Source organism: Tupaia chinensis, unplaced genomic scaffold (genome assembly GCF_000334495.1).
Source record: "Tupaia chinensis unplaced genomic scaffold, TupChi_1.0 Scaffold000460_1, whole genome shotgun sequence".
In the NCBI taxonomy this organism is placed as follows: Eukaryota; Metazoa; Chordata; class Mammalia; order Scandentia; family Tupaiidae; genus Tupaia; species Tupaia belangeri.
In genome coordinates, this window is record NW_006159969.1 from 2,062,827 (window position 1) to 2,070,004 (window position 7,178).

Here is a 7,178-nt window from a genome sequence, read left to right on the forward strand (position 1 = left end):
ATATATATGTATACATTGTATGAAAGTAGAAATGGAATATTATTGATGATAACATGCTTGATTAAGTCACTATGCAGTTTGTCCTAGATGGGAAACTACATTTAGTATGTTGTGATGATGCTCAGGGAATGAGTGTTAGGTAATATAATATAAAAAAAAAAAAAGTTGCAGGGGGGAAAAAAATGCACATTGATGACTGCAGCGAGCTGTATGGGCACAGCTGGGTACTACTTTATAGTACGTTCATTCTACTCACCGGGGTTTATGCCTAGGGTCAGACTTGGATACATGTGTAGGTTTGTGTCAGCCATGCTAGCTAATGGATTTATTTAGACTAATTAAGTTCATTGGCAGAACAATTGAATGGGGGGGGGGGAAGGTATGGAGGGCAACCATGGATGCCAGGGACAATGGGGGAGGAAGATGGGACATAGCAGAGGGTGGGGGATGGGGAATCAGGGATGGCAAGACAAAGGGCAAGGTATGCAGGACGTAAGAATTGGAAAATTATTTGCTGAGAACATGTATGTGGATGTGCTTGATTGAGCCAATGCGCAGTGTATTTTGGATGGAAAATTCATTTGTGTGTTGTGATGGTGTAAAGTGAATTAATAAAAAAAAAGATATTGGAAAAAAAACAATTAGAATAATAATAATACTGATTGGGGAAAACATAGAAAAGATATTGAATGTTGAAGCGGGGAGATTAATGTCTCTGTATTGACTGACATGCATGGCATTCCCTTTTGAAAAAGCAATGTAATACACTGTAAAGTTATATGTAATCCAATGTAATATAAAGATTATGACGATAATAAAAAATTTAAAAAATACCCTATAAAAAAGTTCTCCATCATTCTTTTTCCAGGTTTTTACTTTTTGTAGTACTTGCACTACCTGACATCATTGCTATTTTAAGTTTCTCCACCAGAAGTTGCTCCCAAAGCAGTGATTTTGTTCATTGTTGTACCCCAAAAGTTTGGCCTATGATATAAGATCAAAAATATTCAATGAAAATATTCATAGATATTCTCTCTCTCCCTCCATTGGTTTAATATTCACTGAAATACTTGTTAAATCTATCCATAGTCAACATACCCACATTTTTTTTGTGGGGGGAGAGGTTTTTCCTATACGATGTGTGTGCTCGCCAGAAAGACAGAGATAGAGAGACAGAAAGCGAGAAATTACCCCCCAGGGGGGATGGCCACAGCACAATCCCTTCTCCTCCATTCTCCTCTAGGTATTTGGGATACGCATACATGCATCCCTGGTGTGAGCTTAAGCCACTGGGTCTGGAATTCAAACTGCGGTCTACTACATGGGAATCCAGCCACATAGCCATTATGCCAACTGCTGATCACGAAAACATATAGTTTTCAACTGTAATACATTAAAGAATTTATTGAAAGAAAATTACTTTGGAGAAAAGTATGTTCTCATTTTATTTTACACTCTTAATGTGCTTGTTGCTCAGCAAGTCAAATAATCAATTATAAATTCTCTTCCTTTAAGAGAAAGAGGTAGGGGCTGGCAGGTGGCAAGGTTTTGGGGATGATGGACTCTGACACAGCCAGCCATGGCTTGCTTTCTCACTTTCCCTTTTTCTCTTTCTCTGGTCAAATTAAAGAAAATAATAATAGTAAATAAAAATTTTTAAAAAGATAAAGAGGTAAGAGAAAAGAAATCAAGCTGTTATCCCACATCTATTCAACAGATTAAGTACTGAGTCACATTATGGGGGGAATAACCCAGTGGGTCCCATATTATGTCTACAACACAGCACACTTAGTAATCATAGTAAAGATCTACATTCTTCAAGGATAGACTATTGCTCAAGTGGAATGGTCTTCTACTCATAAAGATTCCAATTGGAGTTTAGGAATATCCATGATATTCTGGACCAACTCTGATCTTTCACTAAACTATGACTCTTTTTAGAGTTTTTCCTATAAAGACATGGAAAACAGTGATGAATGGTGAGTAGTAGTTCACTGTTGCAGGGCTGATTTCATATTCTTGCCTCTGAGCCAAAATGGATAAAAAGGATGAATGAAGATATGGAACTAGCATTTGTTTTATGCTTGTACAGTACCAGGAACTGTCTAGGGGTTAAATTTACATTATTTCATGTGATCTTCACAACCTCGTGAGGTAAATATCATGAGCAAATGAGTCTTATAAATAAAGAAAAGAAGACTGGGAGAGTGGAAATAATTCTTCCATTATCACATGGATAATAAGTGACAAAGATTCAGACTAAGATAACATTTGACCAGAACAATTCCAGAAGACAGAAAAGAAAAAAAAAAGAAAGTAATAGGCAAAAAAATCACTGAAAGACTCTGAAGTTCAAAAATACTTTCCTTCAAATTTCATCAGAGATTTAATTTAAAGCAGATCACTCTATGTAAGAACAGCTACTCTTAAGGGAGTAATAGTCTTATTGAGGAAGTAGAGGATAAATTATTTGATTGAAGAAAGAAAGTTTGAGCACAGGCAACTGGGAAAAATGGAACCCAGTAAGAGAGAGCTGGTGATGACCCAAGAGAATGATGAGGAGAATGAAGGTGCTGGGTTGGGCCTTTACCCATGGAGGCAATGCTGGCCAAGAAGAAAATTCCAGAGTTTGAAAGAGTCTATCTTGATAATCTCCCCAGTGCATCCATGTATGAGCGCAGCTACGTGCATAGAGATGCCATCACTCACGTGGTATGTATCAAGACAGATTTTATTATTACTGCCAGTCATGATGGACATATTAAGTTCTAGAAGAAAATAGAAAAGGGAATTGAATTTGTTAAACATTTCATAGTCACCTGGGAATTATTGAGATTATCGTAGTTAGCTGTGAGGGAGCATTGTTCTGTTCTGTGGGTGATGATAAAGCAATGACAGTGTTTGATATAGTGAACTTTGACATGATCAATATGTTGAAGCTTGGCTATTTTCCTGGACAATTTGAGTGGATCTATTACCTAGGAGATATCATATCTTCCATTGCTGCTTCAGAGAAGGTACAGGAAAAGTTTTCATATACAATGGTTGAGGAGATAAGCAGCCACTTCATATTTTGACAAACTCCATACATCCCCTCTCATTCAGATACAGCTAAACTTGGTTTACAAAGCAGTAGTATATTCTGACAAATCTGGAATGATTGAGTACTGGACTAGGCCTCCTCATGAATATAAGTTCCCCAAAAATGTGAACTGTGAATATAAAACTGATACAGATTTATATGAATTTGCCAAGGGTAAAGCTTATCCAACAAGCATATATTTTTCACCTGATGGGAAGAAAATAGTTGCTACTGGTTCTGATAGAAAAGATAGAATTTTCAGGTTTCTAACTGGAAAACTCATGAGAGTCTTTGATAAATCATTAAGTATGTTTACTGAACTGCTGCAGATGAGGCAACAGCTACCAGACATGGAATTTGGCTGACGAATGGCTATAGAATGTGAGTTACAGAAAGTGGATGCATAAGGTTAATTAATATAGTTTTTGGTGAAACTGGACACTTAGTGTTGTATGGAACAATGCTGGGCATTAAAGTTATAAATGTAGAGACAAGCCAGTGTGTATGGATTTTAGGCAAGCAAGAAAATATTAGAGCGATGCAACTGGCTTTGTTCCAGGGAATAGCTAAAAAGCATCATGCTGCAACTACTATAGAGATGAAAACTTCTAAAATCTCTGTTCTATAGAATATTCAAGCTGATCCAATAATAGTTTATACATCTTTCAAAAAGAATAAATTCTATATGTTTACCAAATGAGAACCAGAAGATACAAAAAGTGCAGAGTCTGACCAAGATGTTTTTAATGAGAAACCTTTTAAAGAAGTAGTCATGGCAGCTACTCAAGCTGAAGGACCTAAATGAGTTTCAGATAATGCTATTATCCACAGAAGCATGGGGGACATTCACATCAAACTTTTCCTATTGAGTGTCCTAAGACAGTGGAAAACTTCTGTGTTCACAGCAGAAATGGTTATAATGGGTATATGTTTCATCATATAATTCAGGGCTTCATGATTCAGACAGGAAATCCAACAGGTACTGGTATGGGAGGAGGAATCAAATGGGGAGAAGAATTTGAAGATGAATTTCACTCAACATTATGACATGATAGACCATACATGCTCAGCATGGCCAATGCTGGATCAAATACTAATAGATCCCAGTTTTTCATAACAGTAGTATCAACACCTTGGCTTGATAATAAGCATACAGTGTCTGAATGAGTGACTAAAAAAATGGAAGTTGTGCAGAGGATCTCCAACATTAAAGTAAATCCCCAAACAGATAAACCCTATGAAGATGTCAGCATCATAAATATTACTGTCAAATAAAATAATACTTGTTTTATTGTATTTGCAGATGAAAATGCATATTCCATTCCCAATAGTAAGGATAGACACATCAAAAGTGCCACCTCCCAAATTGAAGATCAGCACATTTCTTTCAGCTCCAACCTTTTTGTCTAAACCATAGGCAATGGCAGCAGCAACTGGCTCATTGATGATCCTAAGCACATTGAGACCATCGATAGTTCCAGCATCTTTGGTAGCCTGACACTGAGAGTCATTAACATAAGCAGGCACAGTAACCACAGCATTGGTAACAGTCTTCTCAAGGTAGGCTTCTGTGATTTCCTTGATCTTGGTCAGAACCATAGATGACACCTCCTCAGGGTAGAAACTTTTTGTCTCTCTTTTGTATTCTACTTGCATCTTGAGCCTGCCTGCATCATTCACCACCTTGAAGGGCCAGTGCTTCATATCAGAATGGACAACAGCATCATCAAATCTGCATCCAATCAGATGCTTGGCATCAAAAACTGTGTTGATGGGGTTCACTGCAACCTGATTTTTTGCAGCATCACTGATCAATTGTTCGGTATTGGTAAAGACAATATAATTTGGATTGGTTCTGTTCCCCTGATCATTGGCAATTATCTCTACTTTTCTATGCTGGAAGACAGCCATGCAGGAGTAGGTGGTACCGAGATCAATGCCAACTGTAGGTCCCTTAGACATGGTTGATTCCATGTAGGCCTGCCTTGGCTTGTGAAACTCACGCACCAAACTCTGCAGCTGCTACCATGTTTAATGAGAACCATGGCAAATATTTTTTTTTATTTTGTTCATTATTAAATTGTAAGTAGTAGTAAGTAAAACTTCAGAAGTAAATAAGAAATCTCTCTGGTAAACAGTGTTATATTCCTTAATACTTATGAAATATTCTTTAAAATACAAGAATCAGAATAAATACCTGAATCCTTAGTTTTATATGTCAGTTCACTTCCTATTTTCACATTCTTCTAGTGAGGCTAAACTATTTTTTTCTGTCTTCAAGTTATAGTGTGTCTTACTTAAGAAAATACACTATGAAGAAATACACATACAGTAAAAATTTTGGTGTCTGATAATGGAGCAATAAAACAATATGTATGAGTTCAAAAATAAAAGAATTTTGAGCACAAAAGGAAAGGTCTGTGGTCAAAAAGGAAAGACTTGAGACATACACTGAATAGGGCCTATCTTTAGGAAAGAGAAGATGTGGGTAGCAGAAATTGGTCTTTGTGTAAACAAAGACTAGTATTTTTACTAGGACTCTGGTGCCAACCAGTGTTCAAAGTGTCAAGACTAATTTCAAAGGCTACCAGTCTCAAATTTCCTTTCACTAAGCTCAGTCTTTGTTCAGTCTAGCTTCACTTTGCCTTGCAAGATCACACAATTTTTTTTTTTTTTTTTTGCTATCCCATTCCTATTGTCCCTGCTAAGAAAATAAAGCAAAGGAGAAGTGAAGGGAAAGTTGAGCTCATGGATTTCCAGGGCCCATTGTTTTCCTTTGCTAGGGCTGTCATAACAAAGAACCACAAACTGAGGGGTTAAACAACAGAAATTTATTGTCTCGCAGTTCTGGAAGGTAGAAGTCTTAAAATCAACATGTCAGCAGGCTAGGTCCCTTCTGAGGGCTGCGAGAAAAAATGTATTCCTTGTCTCTCTCCTAGTTTTTGGTGATCTACTGGCAGTCTTTGGCATTCCTTTGCTTATAGATTCATCACTGATCTTTGCCATTATCTTTATATGGCATTCTCCTTACGTATCTTCACATCATCTGCTTCCATGTCAAAATTTCCCATTTTTATAAGGACACAATCATATAGCATTAGGGCTTTATCTTATCATCTACGAAGTTCTCAATTTTCAATTAGGGTCACAGTGGCAGGTTCTGGGGGTCAGGACTTCAACATCTTTTGGGAAGGACACAATTGAATTCATAACACCAGTTAATGATTAATATAGAATGGCCCTTTTCTTTGGACTTCCCTTATTGCCTCAAATATTTGGACTATTCTCCACTGACTTTGAAGTCAGAAAAGAGAATAAAATATCTTTCACCAAAAAGGACAAATTGAAGTTTTACAATTCCCTTTATTTGCCAACCATACTAGATAATAACACTGTTAATGTATTATTGTGTATTCTTGTGGTGTCTCCTCCAGTTGAATACCTTTCAGGAACACTTCTTGTATTGAACAATGCAGATTTAATATTCATAGTTATCTTTGTATCCTCCTGAAAAATTACTACAGTAAAGAATTTTTTTTAACCAATTGAGGTTTATTTGTTGTATAAACCAAACCACCTAACATCTTTAAGGTGAAAAATACTAAATTTGAATAAAGATACTACAAAATGAACTAAAGCCCAATAAAAATTAGCTTTGGGGAGGGAACATAATTCTACTCAATTAAGGCAAACATGTTTATAGACCACAGATTAGTTTATTTTTAACACCCATCATGCCATGAATCCATAGGGAATAGGTTCCAGTAGCTCAGGCTCCTTTCCATTGGTTCTCACAAAGCGTGCTTCTCTGGGTGGAGCAGGCTGGCGCTTTAGTTGAACCCAGGTACCTTTCTCTTTGGCTTCTTTCTTTTTCTGGTCATTTTCCTTCACACGTTTTAGGAAGCTATCTCTGCTCTTAGAATGCTTAATATGCTCAATACGCACATTGATTCTCTTGGCAAGAATCTTGCCCTTAACTTGTTTGTTCACAACAATGCCAATAGTATGGTGGGTAACAATGTAGACTCTTCCAGTTTTTCCATGGTAACATTTGTGGGGCATTCCTTTTTGAACAGTACCCATTCCCTTAATGTCT

At 36.9% G+C, this 7,178-nt stretch overlaps 1 pseudogene; it reads left to right on the plus strand.

Annotated features, from left to right (window-relative positions):
* Positions 1-2,846: 2,846 nt before the first annotated feature.
* On the plus strand, positions 2,847-4,357 carry LOC102496020 (peptidylprolyl isomerase domain and WD repeat-containing protein 1 pseudogene; annotated as a pseudogene).
* Positions 4,358-7,178: the final 2,821 nt, after the last annotated feature.